General features: G+C 42.6%; 1 protein-coding gene across 1 annotated transcript in view; it reads right to left on the reverse strand.

Annotated features, from left to right (window-relative positions):
* The window catches only part of ITSN2 (intersectin 2), a 3,295,579-nt gene that overhangs the window by 299,724 nt on the left and 2,978,045 nt on the right, over positions 1–17,810 (reverse strand). The window lies entirely within an intron of this gene.

The following is a 17,810-nucleotide window of genomic DNA, read 5'->3' on the forward strand; positions in this document are numbered from 1 at the left end:
AATGTCTATAGAAGCATAATGTTAAATGGTTAACACAGCGTTCTTAACAGATGACCTTTTAAAAGGTGGGGTTATTTGTTGCACTTTCTTAAAAATATCAGACAGTTTTATGTTACCCAGTTAAGTGAACTGTTCAAAGACACTTTTCAGATATGACAAGCCCATTAGACAGAAAAATTTGGTAAATGTGTATATGAACAAACAAGATGTTTACTGTAATATATTACATTGGTGTCCTCAAACTCAAATTGGCTGAGCTCCATAAAAAGAATAGTCCACTGATCCCAGGGCTAGCCAAGTTATGACTCCCCAAAAAATAATAGTTTTGTTTGTACGGCATACACAAGTAAGTAACGCAAAATAATATTCTAAATGAGGACTCCCTGCATGACAGCCTACAGCTTCAAAATTTGAACAAGTACATACTGTGAAAATGAGAACCATACAAGGAAGCACATTCCCACTTCAATAAATACTTTTATTAGAAAATAGTACTTTAAACAGAATGGGCAGTTTTGTTACTGCACCTTAAAGAACTTATTTTTGAAGTGGTGGTGTTCAGCTGTACATCACTGCTTCACAAGGCAGCAAATTTCCATTCACTTTGATGGTCTCTAAGTGTAAGAATGAAATGCTTTCCCTCTGCCTCTATTCCTTCTGTAATAAAAATCTGAACAGCAACAAGTGCTGCAAGAGTACTGCTGATGTGTGACTGAAACAGGTTTTGGATTGAATTTCTTCAGTTAAAGACTAGATACTTCCATTTTTCCCCTCATTATATTATAGTTTCTTTTACTTTAAATTTTGCTGTACCTTAAAGTTTTTTTCTTCAGATTTTATAAAGTTCTTGGCTAAGATAAGGTAGAATAAGTGTCTTTCCATTCACTGACTCAAATTTCCATTTAATATCCTAGTCATAGGTGACTTCATGATGAGACACACTGATGCACCACTCATCAAGCTGTGCAAGCAGAGGGTCACAGTCAGTTGCTTATCAGGTGCACAAATCCACCACACCATTGTGCATGCATTAAAATTCTTGCACCACAAGTACACGTATGACACAGTCATAGTCCTCATGGGTATAAACGACTTGAGACGTACCTCCTTGTACTATATGAAGAAAGACATAATGAAGTTCTCACGAATATATGTCTGAACCTAGCTTTGATCAGCATTCTACCATCACCAAGAATAATGCCACAGTACGAAAAACAGATTATTGATTTCAACAATTGGGCTTAAATTCTGGTGTCATTCTAAAGGGGTACAATATACCTCTGCCTGGATGGAGATGTTAGACAGTCTTATTTGCCAGGGATAGTCTGCGCCAACCCCATCAAGGTTTTTGTACATTGGCTAAATTATTGACTGCTTTTATAGTGTCTTTTTTAAGTAATGGAAGTCTTTTAAAGCTTCCAACATAACACAACAAAATCTATATAATATTAAAGAGACTGCTGCACAACAGAAGGAGCCTTAACAAAAAAAGTGACCTCCTTACGAAAAGTCCCTATGCTGGAAAACACTTTTATATGCATCTTCACAGAGATCTTGTTTGAGGCCAATGAAAGCACCCCATCAATGCCAAGTTTCAATACCAACCACATGCTCGTGTCCACTTAATTATGTGAAGGCACTAAAGATGGTGGTGTCTCCATATTCTTAAAAAAAAAAAAATTCACCTTCAGACTTGTTAGACAAGATAACTACCTGGAATGCCTCCATGTCCAACTTGCTACTAATAAAACTCTATCATATTATAACTAACTACAGGACTCCTCTACAACCCCCTCAGGCCATACTTCCTTCCTAACCAGTATGCAGTCCCTAAGCATTAAGCCAAACGCCATTCTCCTAGGAGAATTCAACTATCCCTCCATTAAATGGGAGACATATACATCCTCAAACATGCAGGGCCAGAAATGTCTGGATTTCATTAATAAAAACTCTTTGGACTAGTTAGTCTGCACCCCAACCATGGGCGATAAAATCATGGACTTGGTCCTTACAAATATGGGTCAGTTTTGCTCCTCAACCACAAGTCATGTACATTCACCATAAGATTTATGGAAGCATATTCCAATACTTCAGTATTCAAAGATCATGCCAAAGCTAATCTATTAAAACTGAGTGCTAATATTGCTAAATTCAAAAGCATCCTGACGACTCCATTGCTTATGCAGAAATTCTATGCACATGTAAACAGTTACACAGTGCATATGTCCCCCTCAGAAGTAAATACAACACAAGATTTAAAAATAAAGCCCTATGGTGGAACTCTAATACAGGGTTGATAATAAAAGAAAAAAAAATAATTGTATTCAAAAATAAATTTACATCTCCCTACACAAATAATGCTCTTGCTAAACTTAGCAAGGAACTCTGAGCCCGGATTAAGTCAACTAAAGCCAGTTAAGAAGTAAAAACAGCCACCCAGGTGAAAGACAACCACAAAACCTTAATTACCTATTAAAGAAATCTCAGAAACAATGTTCAGCACTGCCCAGTGCTAATATTAAAGGATATCACATACTGGTTCATAGGCTGGTACTAGGCTATCGGCCCCAGGGCCTATACAAGCCTAGCCATAACAATTCCCTGGCTATTTCTTCCCACAGTATTTACTTCCCTAGACCCCTATCTAGCAGGGTAACTGACGTGATTGCCCGGGGTGAATTTGTTATCTCCCATCTAATCATCAAGGTTCCTTTTGAAGAGGGCCAAAGAGGTGCTCTGCTTGACATGTATGGGCAGTCTAATCCAGAGTCTGGGGAGTCTGTGTGTCAGGAACCTATTCCTCCAGTATGTTTTGTTCGCTGTGATGACAAGGTTTAGATCCTTGAAGCGTGTGGCTCTGAGTGACTGGGATTTCTTTAAGTGTGGCATGTCTAACAGCTCTGGGTTTGACATGGCCTTGTATGTTAACTAGAGATCGCTTCTGAGTAGACGTTATGTGACAAGAGTATAGGTGGAGTTTTTTTAGACGATCAGCATAGAGCATCTGCTTTAGGCCTGTGATTCTTTTAGTGAGATATTTCTGCGGCCTTTCCAGTTGTTGCAGATGTCTTGAGAGGTACATACCAAATGGGGCATTGTATTCTATAATGGGTCTAATGAGGGATGAGTACAGTGGGACAATGACCTCCTTTTTTCTGGATGAAAAGCCCTTAGTGATAAGGTGTGCCACATAGAAGGATTTCCTGACTGTTGTGGTGATGCGGTTATCGAAGGTGAGACCACTGTCCACCTGTGTCCCTAAGTCTCTTATCACACTTTCGGTATTTAGTGTACTGCCATCTATGTGGTAATTCATGCTTACATGTTTTTTCCCAAAGGGGATAAAAAGAAGTTATGTACCTACCATAACGTTCCATGTTAGTTGTCCTTTATCTCGCCTTCCTTCTTGCTGGATGGGTTCAGTGCCAATCCTCGGCTCTGACTCAGCCACTTTCTATAGCACGAGAGCACTTTACTGGCTCGAGGCTACCCCTTATCCCAGAATGCCCAGCGTCAGCCTCCCAGATCTCATTTGAGATAGCTCACACTAGACATAATCAGAGAAAATAATCCATTATTATTAAACCTGGATATACAGTAAATTGTCATGGTTTGCTTGGGAAGCAACTAATAACAAAACAAGTTAGCCAGTGAAACCACTGAAAAACTCCTCTCAATCCTCGAGGTAGGGGGAAGGAGGGAGGGAAGCAAGAAGGAAGGCGAGATGAAGGACAACTAACATGGAACAGTATAGTAGGTACATAACTTCTTTATGTTAAGTTGTCCAATCTCACTCTCATTCTTGCTGGATGGGACAGCGTCCCTAGCACCTCAATCCTGGGTGGCTCATTGGAACAGACTCTTCAGAATCATGGAACCAAAGGAAGCCCTGCTCCGGGAGACCACATCTACTTTGTAATGAGAAATAAATGTATGAGGATCTGCCCAAGTAGCTGCTGTACAAATTTAATCGATGGGCAATCTATATTGAAACACTACCGAAGTAGCTAGTTACCTGGTTGAATGACCTTTGGGTTTTGCTGGAAGATCTTTTTGTCGCAAATGGTAGGTATGGGCAATGGTGTCTGATAACCATTTTGATAAGGTTACTTTAGAAACTGGAAGGCCTTTTTTGTTGTTAGCAAATGAAAGGAACAACTGATCTGATTTTCTCATCTCTTTAGTTCTATTGCGATTGAAACCAGTTGTCTATGCACATCCAATTGGTGTAATCTGTATTCTGCCTTGTTGGAATGATTCGGGAAAAAGACAGGAAGTTCAATGGATTGATTTAAATTGTGCTCTGAACAAACTTTAGGTAGAAAAAATGGGTTGGTTCTCAGAGAAACTCTGTCTTTGTGAAAAACTAGGTATGGAGGGCGAACACATAGTGCATGAAGTTCTGAAACACATCTGGCAGAAGTAATACAACCAGGAAGAGAGTTTTCCAAGAAAGAAATTTCAAAGAACATGATGCATCTGGTTCAAAGGGTGGCAGTATCAAGGAGGCCAGAACCAAATTGAGATCCCAAGGTGGAAGGTGCTCTTTCCCTGGAGGTCTAAGCAGAGATGTGCCTCTAATGAAGGCTTTACAGACTTTGCGAGACATTATGTTTGAGTTAGAAACTCCAATGTGAAAATTTGAAATGGCAGCAGCTGCACCAGAATTAAACAGTTCTGCTAAGAAATCCAAAATCTCATGTACAGGACTTGTAAAAGGATCTAAATTCCTGGATTCTGCCCAGTAAGAGAATCTTTTCCATTTGCTAGCATAAACTTTCCTTGTAGCTGTCTTATGGGAGGAAACAATAATATCATGCATTGCTGGGGAAATATTGGGGAGCCTGGCTAGGATTGGAAGTGGAGTAACCAAGCTGTGAGCTTGAGAGATTGGAGGGATTGGTGTAGCCCGCCTGATTGATGAATCAAGAGGTCTAGTATTGGGTCCAGATTCCAAGGCTGGGCTAGAAGGTGGGGGTGAAGGAACGGAAACCAAATCTGTCGAGGCCAATAGGGGGCAATGAGGATCATCTTGCAACCCAACGATTTTGCTTTCTGAATGACTTTTGGAATTAGGGGAAGGGGGGGAAGCATACAGGAGTCCCTGAAGCCAATTGTGGACTATAGCGTCCATGGGTGTCTGACCTGGAGGAGTAACAAGGGAGAAGTAGCTGCTGCATTTGTTGTTGAGTGGAGAGGCAAAGAGATCGTAGCAAGGCTGGCCCCATTTGTGGAAAATAAGATCCACAATTTCCTGTTTCAGAGACCACTCGTGAGGCATGAGGATAGCCCTGCTGAGCCTGTCCGCTATTATGTTGGATGTCCCAGGGATATGCATTGCTGTCAGAAAACATTGGGTGGAAATCGCCCACTGCCACAGACTGAGGGCCTCTCGGCATAAGGTGTTAGATCTGGTTTCATCCTGTTTGTTGATGTACCAAACCAGTGACATGTTGTCCGTCTGTATTGCAATTTTCCTGGCAGGGAGAGAGCCTTGAAGAGCTTGCAACGCTAGGAGCACCGCTCCCATCTCCAGGACGTTGATGTGCAAGTGGTACTCTTGAGGTTGCCGAGTACCTTGGACTGTCTTCCCTAGATAATGCCCCCACTCCATCAGGGAAGCATCCGTGGTCACTGTGGCAACCGGATGGGATTCCGTGAAAAGTCTGCCCTGAGTCACTAGTGGGGAGACCATCCACCAGGAAAGGTGTCTTTTGCAAGATTCCGTAATTAGCATCATGTGAGACATGGGTAATTCCTGGAAGGACCATTGTGTGAAAAGAAGCCACTGAAGGATTCTCATGTGAAAGCATGCTAAGGGAACTAGAAGAATGTCTGCTGCCATGGACCCTAGAGCTTGAAGAACATATTTGACTTGAATTCTTTTGCTCCTCAGGAGAAGTGACACCTGTTGTCGAATAATGGAAACTCTTTCCTGAGGCAATTTTACAATCATTTTTCTTGTGTCTAGCTCTGCTCCTATGTATGTAAAAGATTGACAGGGCAACAAGGCAAATATTTCGAAGTTTATTGTAATGCCTAGTTGAGCACAGGATGTGATGGTGTAATCTCGTGCCTCTAAAAGTTGTTGCCTGGTGGTAGCAGTGAGGAGCCAGTCATCCAGATAAGGAAACACCAGGAATCCTAGAAGTCTGAGGTGAGCCGTAACTACTGCCATGCATTTGGTGAACACCCTGGGGGCCGTAGTGAGACCAAAGGGCAGAGCTCTGAATTGGTAATGACTGCCCCCTAGCCAGAAGCATAGAAATCTCATGGACCGTCTGTCCATTTTTATATGATAGTACGCGTCCTGAAGATCTAAGGAGCACACCCAATTGTCCTGACCCAGAAAGGGGAGAATGGACTGCAGTGTTACCATCCCGAACTTTTCTTTTTGTACAGATTTGTTTAACCTACTGACATCCAGAATTGGTCTCCAGTCCCCTGTCTTTTTGGGCACTAAAAAGAATCTTGAGTAAGTTCTGGATCCTACTTGGTCTGCGGGGACTTTCTGGATGGCTCTTTTTTCTGGATTTTTTTTTAAACAACAGGGGGTTGATGGAAGGGAATCTTGTAACCTCTGGATATAATGGATAGTACCCATTTGTCTTTTGTAATATTTTGCCAGGCGATTGAGTACAATGAAAGCCTTCCCCCAACTGCCTCCAGAGTTGAGCATTTGGGCATCCCTTCAGGGATGTTGATAGGGTTTGGAAGAGAACGTATCTCTGTCACCCTGATTTTGCGGACCCCTTCTGCCATGAGGGTGTCTGCCATTGTTATTATTTCCCCCTCTGCCCCTGGGGGAAAATTCACCCGTGCATCAGGCAAGGGTCCCTGGGATTTTCGAAACCACATCTTTCCACTCTTCTGACCCTTTGGGTATGGTCTGGTAGGAGTGGAAAAATGGACTCTCACATCAGAGAGCGTCGTCTTGCCTTCCTGCTGGCACCTGGTAAGTGTGTCTTTCACATGAGGCCCAAAGAGAGAGGAGCCATCAAAGGGGGTATTGGTGAAGGACGCTCTGAAAGGTTCCGCAAACTGACACAGCCGCAGCCAAGAATGACAGAGTCGCAGCCAAGAATGTCTCCTAAGAGCCACTCTTGTTCCTGCAGCTCTGTTCGCTCCATCGGCTGCTTATGGAAATAAGCCTCATGGAGGACTTGATTACTGAATTTAGAATCGCCAGCTGGGTAGCTACCTTGGCTGAAGCTCCCTCAGCTGTGGGATCTTGTAGGGTATCTCCAAGCTCTTTTAGGAGATCCTTCTGAAGCCTAGTAAAATGGGAAAGATAGTTCAGGGACCTAAGGGAGAAGGTCGCTGATGAAAACATTTGCTTCCCATATCTGTCCATCGTATGAGAGTCTTTATTCGGTCGATGGACAGATGAGGAGGTTTCAGCTAACTCTCTCTTTGTGGCTGCTGCTACCACCATGGCATCAACTGGGACACTTTTAGTCAAGAATTGTTTGTCTTGCGGAGCTGTGATAAATTTATTGGTTCTCCTCAGGGCAGGTTACATGGAATCTGGAGCTGACCAAGCCTTTCGAGACACTACAGACATGAGTGGATCAAAAGGCGGAGACACCCAGGAGGTGGAAGGTCGGGAACCAAATGAGTCCAGGTATACAGACTCATCCTCGGAGGGGGCTAGGGAAGTCCAGCTACGCCTCTGCCTAAGAATCTCGAGGATGTCTGAAAAGGAAACATCTTCAGAGGGGAACCTTGGGGATCCCTCCGATTCATCCAGGTCTGTATCTGAGGTGACAGACTCAGGGGAGTCTTGGTGTTTCCTCTTGCACTTTTTCTTCTGGAAAGCCTGCTCAAAATGCTCTGGGGAGGTTTCGGAAGACGAGGGTTCACCCAATGGGGTGTCCTAGGGCATAGGTCCCCTACACTTTGGGGCTGGAGGAGGAGCAGAGGTTGTCACAGGCACTGAGGGGGATGGAGCCGATAGGACCGATAGTGGAGCCATCTGTGGGGACAGCACTCTCCGCATGACCTCGAAGGCATCACGGTCTCGACATAAAGAGGGCTCCGGCTCCGAAGAGACAGGAATCCCACTCTGCGCCGAGGGCGACGGCTCTGAGGCCGATGTGGGAGCCAAGCTCAACTGAGACAATGCTCCGAGAGGGAGAGCCGGGTCGGACAAGGGTCTGATGCCACTTCCCACCTCGGAGCCGATGAGAGAGCTTCGATGCCCACATACCTTGATGGGAGGAAGAATCGAAGTAACCGGAGCCAATGTCAGAGCTGAAGAGGAAGTCACTGGAGCCAAAGCAACCACTATCATAGCATCCATGGACTCCGGCTCCGAGCTAAGCATAGTCGGAGGAGGAATCAAAATTGAAGCGGATGGAGCCGAAGCCTGTTGAGAAGGCCTCAAAAGTATTTTTGCAAGGGCCTGTGACTTCAGCAACATACTGACCAACTCTCCAAATCCTGATCCAATAACTTAGAGGATCGAGAGGAGTGGGAAGATGAGTGATAACTGGCTTTACTCTGAAGTACGGGTGATTGTGGCACCGAGTGAATTGGCTCCAATGAAGGAGACCTAGCTCTTTTCTGGCTCCGAAGTAACAGTTGGAGCAACAGAAGGCCTAGCGACTAAGGGACGACGGCCAACACAGCACAAAAAACACAACAAAGGACGAGATAAGGGGTTTACAACTAAACAAACTCACAAACTACTATAATAGAGAAAAAATATAACAATTTTTTTAGTAAAATATTTGACTTTAAATAGAGAAAAAATGATACTAAGCCTGAGCCAGTATTGATGCAACCTCGCAGCTAAAGCAGCAAACAAGATCTGGGTAGCTGACGCTGGGCATTCTGGGATAAGGGGTAGCCTCGAGCCAGTAAAGAGCTACAGAAAATGTCCGAGTCGGAGCCGAGGATCAGCTCCGAACCCATCCAGCAAGAACAAAGGTGAGATTGGACAACTTTACATCTATACATTTCTTGGTATTGAGCTTGAGCCCATGGCTCTGGCACCAAGTATCTGTTTCTGTAAGGCCCATTTGTAGATTATCCACATCATTTGGGGATTCAATAATGGCTCCCAATTTGCAGTCATCTGCGAACTTTGTTAGCCAGAGTCTCTTAGTGTTGGCCTGTACTTCAGAGAAGTAGATGCCAAACAAGAGCAGTCCCAGGACTGAATCCTGAGGTACTCCACTTGTCTGGAGCTGGATTTGGAGCTGTATACTTTTACCGTGTGGGTTCTGTCAGTAAGCCAGTTGGCAACCCATCAAGTGACGTAGAGATTAATGCCCAGCTTAGTAAGTTTATCTATGATTCCAGAGTGGGGAATGGTGTCGAAGGCCTTGTCGAGGTCCAGATAGGCTGTGTGGACCACCTTACCCTTGTCCACGGCCCTGGAGACTGATTCGAAGAAGTCAGTCAGGTTGAGGAGACAAGATCAGCCCTTCATGAACCCAAACTGAGTGGGGTCCAGTGTTTGAAGGCTGCCAATGTCTTCGCCAGAGTGATGGGGCAGTAGTTCCTGGGATCTAAGAAGGATCCCCCCTTGTGGAGTGGGATAACTGTAGCTGTTCGCCACTCAGTGGGCACAAAGCCTGAAGTGAGGCTATGATTAAACATGACACTTGGGTAAGGTGCCAGTTCATTTTGTAGTTCATGTAGTACACAGCCTGGGATGTTGTCTGGTCCCATGAATGCTGTATTCTTAGCTTTGCAAAGTGTGTTTTTTACCTGTGTGTCCATTATTACCAGAATTTGACAATTGTTCGAGACTGAGATGGGCCCTTTAGAGGGGGTGAAGTTTGCACTGAATTGAACTGCCAGGACACTGGCAATATCCTTGGGATCAGTTTATTTAATGCCATTCTGCTGTAGCTCAGAGCAGATCTGAGCATTGCCATTTAGATTCTTGACATAGCTATAGAATGCCTTGTGGTTGTCTTTGGAATCTTTGGCAATTTTATTTTCGTAACTAGCTTTGAAAAGAATGAAGAATGGAAAGGCAGTTGGCCCAGATGGCATACCTGTGGAAGCATGGAGGTGTTTAGGTGAAATGGCAGTGGAGTTTTTAACCAGATTGTTTAATGAAATCTTGGAAAGTGAGAGGATGCCTGAGGAATGGAGAAAAAGTGTTTTGGTACTGATTTTTAAGAATAAGGGTGATGTGCAGAGCTCTAGTAACTACAGAGGGATTAAATTGATCAGTCACAGCATGAAGTTATGGGAAAGAGTAGTGGAAAATAGGTTAAGAAGGGACATGATGATTATTGATCAGCGGTATGGTTTCATGCCGGGAAAGAGCACTGCAGATGCGATGTTTGCTCTGAGTGTGTTGATGGAGAAGTATAGAGAATGTCAGAAGGAGTTGCATTGTGTTTTTGTAGACTCAGAGAAAGCATATGACAGGATGCCTAGAGAGGAGTTGTGGTATTGTATGATGAAGTCAGGAGTGTCAGAGAAGTATGTAAGAGTAGTACAGGATATGTACGAGGGTAGTGTGACAGCGGTGAGGTCTGTGGTGAGAGTGACGGATGCATTTAAGGTGGAGGTGGGGTTACATCAAGGATCAGCTCTGAGCCCTTTCTTATTTGCAATGGTGATGGACAGGTTGACAGACGAGATCAGACAGGAGTCCCCGTGGACTATGATGTTTGCTGATGACATTGTGATCTGTAGTGAGAGTAGGGAACAGGTGGAGGAGACCCTGGAGAGATGGAGATATGCTCTAGAGAGAAGAGGAATGAAGGTCAGCAGGACTAAGACAGAATATATGTGTGTGAATGAGAGGGAGGTTAGAGGAATGGTGAAGATGCAAGGAGTAGAGGTGGCAAAAGTGGATGAGTTTAAATACTTGGGATCAATAGTTCAGAGTAACGGTGAGTATGGAAGAGAGGTGAAGAAGAGAGTAGAGGCAGGATGGAGTGGGTGATGAAGAGTGTCAGGAGTGATTTGTGACAGATGAGTACCTGTAAGAGTGAAAGGGAAGGTCTACAAGAGGGTAGTGAGACCAGCTATGTTATATGGGTTGAAGACAGTGGCACTATCAAAAAGGCAGGAGTTTGAGCTGGATGTGGCAGAGTTAAAGATGTTAAGATTTGCACTGGGTGTGATGAGGGTGGACAGGATTAGGAATAAGTATATTAGAGGGTCAGCCCAGGTTGGAAGGTTTGGAGACAAAGCCAGAGAGGCAAGATTACGTTGGTTTGGACATGTGCCGAGGAGGGATGCTGAGTATATTGGGAAAAGGATGCTAAGGATAAAGCTACCAGGTAACAGGAAAAGAGGAAGGCCTAAGATAAGGTTTATGGATGTGGTGAGAGAGGACATGCAGGTGGTTGATGTGACAGAGCAAGATGCAGAGGACAGGAAGAAATGGAAACAGGTGATCTGCTGTGGCGACCCCTAATGGGAACAGCCGAAAGAAGAAGATGATTTTCGTAACTAGCTTTGGAGGATTTTATGAGGGACCTCAGCTTCTTACTGAGGCTGGTAAGGGAGTTTTTTGCATCCTGGGATTTTCCTCTTTTCTGCAACAGTTTCTTCCTTTTGTTGTAAAGTTTGTTTATGGCAAGGAACCACCAGATTGGCTTCCTTTTTTTTGGAGGAGAGCGTCTTGGTTCTATTGGGGATGGCACGATTCATGCATGAGTGGATATGCTCGTACAGTGCCTTAGTGTAGGATTCAGCAGTCGTTTCAGTTCCCGTCTGCATGGGTGTCTTGAAGTTCGTCACATCTGACTTGAGTAGCATGAAGTTGGCTTTGGAGAAGTTTTTTACGAAGGTTTCCTTACTGGGGGGTGGGGGTGCGATGTGGATGTCAAGGGTGATTAGCTTATAGTCAGACCTGACCGAGGGGGTGACCATAGGTGTGAAGCAGCGATTTCCCATGTTGGTAATGACCAGGTCTAGGACATTGGAGCCCCTGGTGGGACTAAGGATTAGTTGATCCAGGGCATTGGAATTTATGAATTCCAAGAACCGTTGGGCAAAGGTGTTGGTACACGAGTAGTTTTCCCAGTTAATGGCAGGGTAGTTGAAATCACCCAGTATTAGGGTGTTTGGTTGTATCTTAATATTTCCAGTATGTTTAGAAAGGTGAAGTGAGAATCTTGGGGCATGGTGGGGGATCTGTAGAAAGCTATAATTTGGATTGCAGTATTAGCTAGTGTTAGTTGCATCTGGAGTATTTCAGACGCATTGTGTTGGGCAACTAGCCTGGTGTTGTGAATATCCTTGGTGAATATGGACATTCCTCCACCTTTAGTGTTTCAGTCCTGGTTTGGTGGACGAAAAGTGTGGTAAGAGTTGTAGCCTGGTATTGCAGGGGTGCTCTCTGGAGCCTTAAACCAGGTCTCAGTTACTGCACAAATATAGATGTTCTCCATTTTTAGGAGTGCCTCGAGAGAGTGCATTTTGAGGTTTAGACTTCTAGCACTGAGTAGCATTACCTTCAGATTTTGCATGCTTGTACCTGTTATGGTGGTGGTTTTTTCCTTTGAACTTCTCCTTAAAAAAGGCACTACAGGGGTGGCAAGAATAACCTAAATCCCAGGGGCGACAGGTGCAGACCATCTCTGGCAAAGCATCATGGTATGTTGATCATAGTCAATCTACTACAGAACAAATTTAATTCAAACTTCACCCCCTATATCTCCTCTCCTATACTCTTAGATCACATACCTGCATCTACACTACTCCCTCAAATCTCCCAAGAACAAGTCCCCAAGATGCTACCCAATGCCAAGAACATTACTTCTATGGGCCCAAGTAACATCCTAAGCTGCCTACTGGTCAGCCTGCAACATGATTTGCCAAACTACCTACAAAGATTATTCAATATCAGCCTCCAGTCAGGCTTCATGCCACTTGAATGGAGGATAGCAAGTCATTCCATTGCACAAAGATGGAATATCAACACTCGTAATTATTGGCTCATAAGCCTAACCACCTTCATCTGTAAGGCTATACAAAGGATCATAATGAAATTAATAAATAATGCCACAGCTAAGCTAGAAACTCTCAACACCAGCGCATTCAGATTAGTAAAGGTTAGATCATTGCCTACTTAACCTTGCAGACTTTGAGAAGTTTACTGAAGCAACAAATGAGAGCAAATCAGTACACAATGCATGTCTAGACATTGCAAAGACATTCAGCACCATCCCATACTAGGGAATTGTACATAAATGCTCTCATCTAAACGTATATCTTAATGTAACCGGTTTGAAAGCAAACTGGCTCACAAATAAAATCTAAGAAATTAGGGTAGGTGGTGCTATCTCCCAAAAAAAACCTGTCACTAGTCACTCAGAGTTCAGTCCTTTGGCCACACCTCTTTAGCAGTTACTTTTTGGAATTCAATAAAAAAATGTTAAGGGTTTATGGCTTACTAAGTTTCTTGATGACTGTAAACTAGGTGCCATCATTAATTCCCCAGAGAACACCTAAGTCCTTCAAGAGGGTCCTTTCCAAACAAATAACTGGTGTCAGAGTCATGGACTAAAAGTACACGCTAAGTGTATACTCATATCCTTTGGCAAGCATAACTCCTCTTGTAACTATCACTTTGACAAGACACCCATGAAAGCTGTCCCCATTGGCCAGGGATCTGAGAACCTATGTTGACAATGAACTGCCCTTTGATAACCATGTATTCCCTATTGTAAGGATGCTCTTTTTCACTGTACAACTTGTATCTAAAGGTATAGCATTCAGGCCCATGGATGTAATCATTCAGCTGTACATAGCTCTCATCACGCTGAATGAATATAATGTTCCATTTCATATGTACCTGTTCAAAAACTTGTCACAACTTGTGTGACCATTGTACTTTCACACTAAAAAAATTCAAGGGGCTAAATCTCAAAAATTATGCTGACCATTTCAAAACCTTGTCCCTCTTCTTGATATCATACAGGCAACTAAGAGGTGACCTCTGTCTCATGTATGTTCCCAATGTTCCTGTTTCTATATTTGTAAAACCGAAAGGGCTTCAAAAATAGAATGTATGAACATCTAAGGGATATTAAAAAAGAAAACAGTAGAAATAGCCTTTTTAAACACATCCAAAAGTACAATGACCATGTCTTTAACTTTTTTGTAAATGACGTCCTTTACTTGGACTCCAGGGATGGACCTTGGAAAATTAAGTTGGAATGCAAAGAGTCCGAGTGGCAGATTAAATCCAATGCCACTGGACCCCATGGTCTAAATGCCTGTTTCTTAATACTTAAAGCTTTTAGCTAAAGATATATATTTTTAAAATAAATTTTAAGTCTGCACTGAATGCAATATGGTTTTGTTCCGCAAAAGGCAAGGCTATGCTACCTGCTTTTCTTTATTGTTTCCTTGTTGTGTGAAAGGTTTATGAAGATGCACCTTAATGCAATTGCTTGGGTGCATACTGTGTTTTTCCAACATGTTATTTATGTAATTTTTATAAATATTTTAGATAAGTTTGCAAGTTTGTGATTTTTTTGCTTACTAAGAGATGTTTGGTTTGATGTTACTGTACATTTAAATTCAAATGCCCTTTGGTTACTTTTTCCTGGGCTTTTGTGTTTAAATTGAAAGTGCTCAGGTTTTACTAGTTTTTACAATAAATTAAGGATTTTACCTTTTGGATCTTACATTTTTTGGCAACTCTGCTGGTCTGGATTATTGTGAGTTGTGGAACTATTCCTACTCTGGGTTCTTATTTTACAGTGCAAGTTTGAGCAGCTTTTTTTAAATGTTGAACTAACACCAACAAAAGTGATGAAAACTGATGCAAACGAACAAATGCTGTATGTCTTTTTGACTTTGTAAGAATTTAGCTACACTAAACAGGCTGCTTATCAGAATGATTATAGGATCACAGAATCATAGGAACTACAATGCAAGTAAGTCTGAAGAATATGTGACCCTTGCTAAATAGCACCCTCAAGATATACCCACACACACACACGCTTCAAAGAGAAAAAAACATGCAAAGCCAGGGATGGACTTGCTGGTACCCATCCGATGGTCAAGGTTAATCTTGAAGGAGTAAAGACCGTCACTATACTTAACAAGCAGAAGTAATTTGTTGCAGGGATGGGGGTGTTTCTTAGGTAATTAATCTATCCCTCCAATGTGCCTTATTTGTATGTTGGTAGAAATTCAAATCCTTGGTTCAGGTATTTGTGAAGCTGTTTGCCCTGTGAAGGTATAACAGACTGATTATGATGGAGTCTTTGATGGCACAGATATCCATGCAGGACTCTATAAGTGACAGATTACAGGGGTAAGACACCTAGTCTGTCTTGACAGCTAAGGGTTTTAGGCAAATATTTTTTGTCAGGAATCTTTGAGGCATTTCTAGTTGCATAGAATGTCTGGCTAAGTACAGAGGGACAATAACATTTTCTGACCTAGATGAGCTATCTTGGGAACTGAGTTGTGATACACAGAAAGATTTCTTAACTACTCCTGCAACGTGGTGGTTAAAGAAGAAGGAATTTTCAACCCAGGTGCCGAGATCCCCAGCTACCATGTCCGTGTGGGGTGGGGTGCTGGCTACGCTGTAGATGAGGAGTGATTCTCAAAGGTGGCAATACTGCACTTTTTGCATTTATTTTGAGCTCTGTCTCTGCATACTACTGGTTTGCAAGGGCTATTTCATGCTAAAGCTCTTCTGCAACAATTGGGGAATGGATGATAAAACCCATCTTGCGGTCATTTACTAGTCTGGTTAGTCACAGGGCAGGTTTGGATATGGCAGTCAGAAAGGTATATACCAATGGAGGGGGTCACAAAACTGAGGTACTCCACTGGCACCTGCCACCTTAACTGTGCTAATTCTATCCTTCAGTATGCAATCTATCTTACCAACTAAGGGTCTACTTTTAGATCTTTTAGCTTTCTTATAATGCCAGTGATAGGTACAGCATCAAAAGCCTCAGCCAAATCACAATATACTTTGTGGACTGACTGGCCACTCCCACTGCCTCTGTAAGTTTCTCAGATAAGTTAATCAAGTTGCGTAGATGTGATCTGCCCTTGACAAAAACAAACTGCTGTAGGTTCAGATGTATTACATTTTTAATATCATAATTTAAGATATCAGATGTGATATGCTACATGGTCCTGCAAATTAGGCTATTTAGGCTGATGGGCCGTTAATTCCCGGGATCTGTTATAGGGTGTCCTTTGTGCAGGAGTACCTCTAAAGCGGTTTTCCAAACCTCAGGAACATACCCCATGGATAGGCTTCAGTTAAACACATGCAAGATGGGTTCATTGATGGCACATCTGCCACTATTAATTACACATCCAGGTAAACAGACTGGGCCCAAAGAAGTGGTATTTTTAGTTTTAGAAAGTATAGGCAGGACAAATTTCATGGTGACCATAAGGGTTGAGTGGGACTTAGTGATCTGTGGAATTCTGAAGACTGTTTCTGGAGTTAAATCATCAATAAGCCAGTTTGCAAGTATGTCAGCTGTGTCATTAGGGTCACAGTGAATTGGGCCCATCTACCTTAGTTCCATCCATTTCAAAGTGCTATTTCTCAGTTTCCAAATATAACTAAAGGAATAATTGTAATTATCTCTGGCTTCTGATGCAAGTTTCATTTAATGTTCAGCTTCGGTCTTTCAGGTGGTCTTTTTAGTTGCTTGCAGACTGTTTTGATAAAGTCTTTAATAAGGGTTGATATGTTATGAGACTTCTGTTACAGAGCATCAACAAAACTGCAAAGCACACATGGAAATTAACAACTATTCACATTATATATTAAATATAGCCTTGGAATTAATGCAAGATCTTTACTGTGCCCTGCATTACAAGTAGCAACTATCAATCAGAGATCAAAAAGTTACACAACCATAACAATTAGAAATGGCACTGAAGCTTTGTGAGCTTGTAACGTGATTATTCCTGTCTGCAGCTGATAGTCTTTTGTAGTGCAGTAGTCAGTAATGCTCAACCCCTGTATACAGATGGGTAAATGGGTAATGCAGCACTCTAATGGTTGGTCTGGAGGTGACCGTTACTTCTTCTAAAGCATGGCACAACATGCCATGACATGGAAAGACAGCTACAGCAATGTCTTACTGTGCATGTGGACATACTCATGTGTGACTACAAGGAAGTCCTGAAATCACTCTGCTTACCACGTGAATAATAATAATGTACTGCACAGCGGGCTGAATCAAAACATTAATTTAAAAATGTCTGGTCTTGTTCTGGGGCCAAAGAAAACCTTAGAAATTAAAACAGATAGCCTAACACAGAATATGTTTAGCCTAATTTTCACAGAAGCAAACATAATACATCAATAACAATATATAGTAGGGTTAAATTAGCAAAACTAGGTAGGTAGACCAAAACATTTCTAGTGATGCCTGAAAGCTTGCATGTTTGAAGCTGTGAGTTAAACATACTGTCCCTCAGTAGCATAGCAAGGGTGGGGTGAAAGCGAGACGGACAACTGCCCCAAGTGCAAAGTGTTGGGAGGGTACAATCAGCCAATCCTGATCTATAATGCAATACCAGCTTTTGAAAGATGGCATTGCATTTGCGGTCAAACGTGTGTGTGTGGTCTACACTGTAGCAAACACCTGCTATAGTGTAGCAAGCAGTTTACTACAGTTTAAAAGTTAAAAAGAAAATCACATTTTCAAACTAAAACATGAGCATTGTCATGCCTGAGCAGGCAGGTTATAAACTGTAGCAACGGTTTGTTACATTTGTAGAAAACAATTTACTACAGCTTATAAGAATAATTTTTTTAAGTAAAACTTGCGCACTTTAACGCTCCATACAGGCAGTGTACAAACTGTAGCAAACAGTTTGCTATCGTT

The sequence above is a fragment of the Protopterus annectens genome, chromosome 2.part1 (genome assembly GCF_019279795.1).
Source record: "Protopterus annectens isolate FY-2018-M chromosome 2.part1, PAN1.0, whole genome shotgun sequence".
NCBI lineage: Eukaryota > Metazoa > Chordata > Ceratodontiformes > Protopteridae > Protopterus > Protopterus annectens.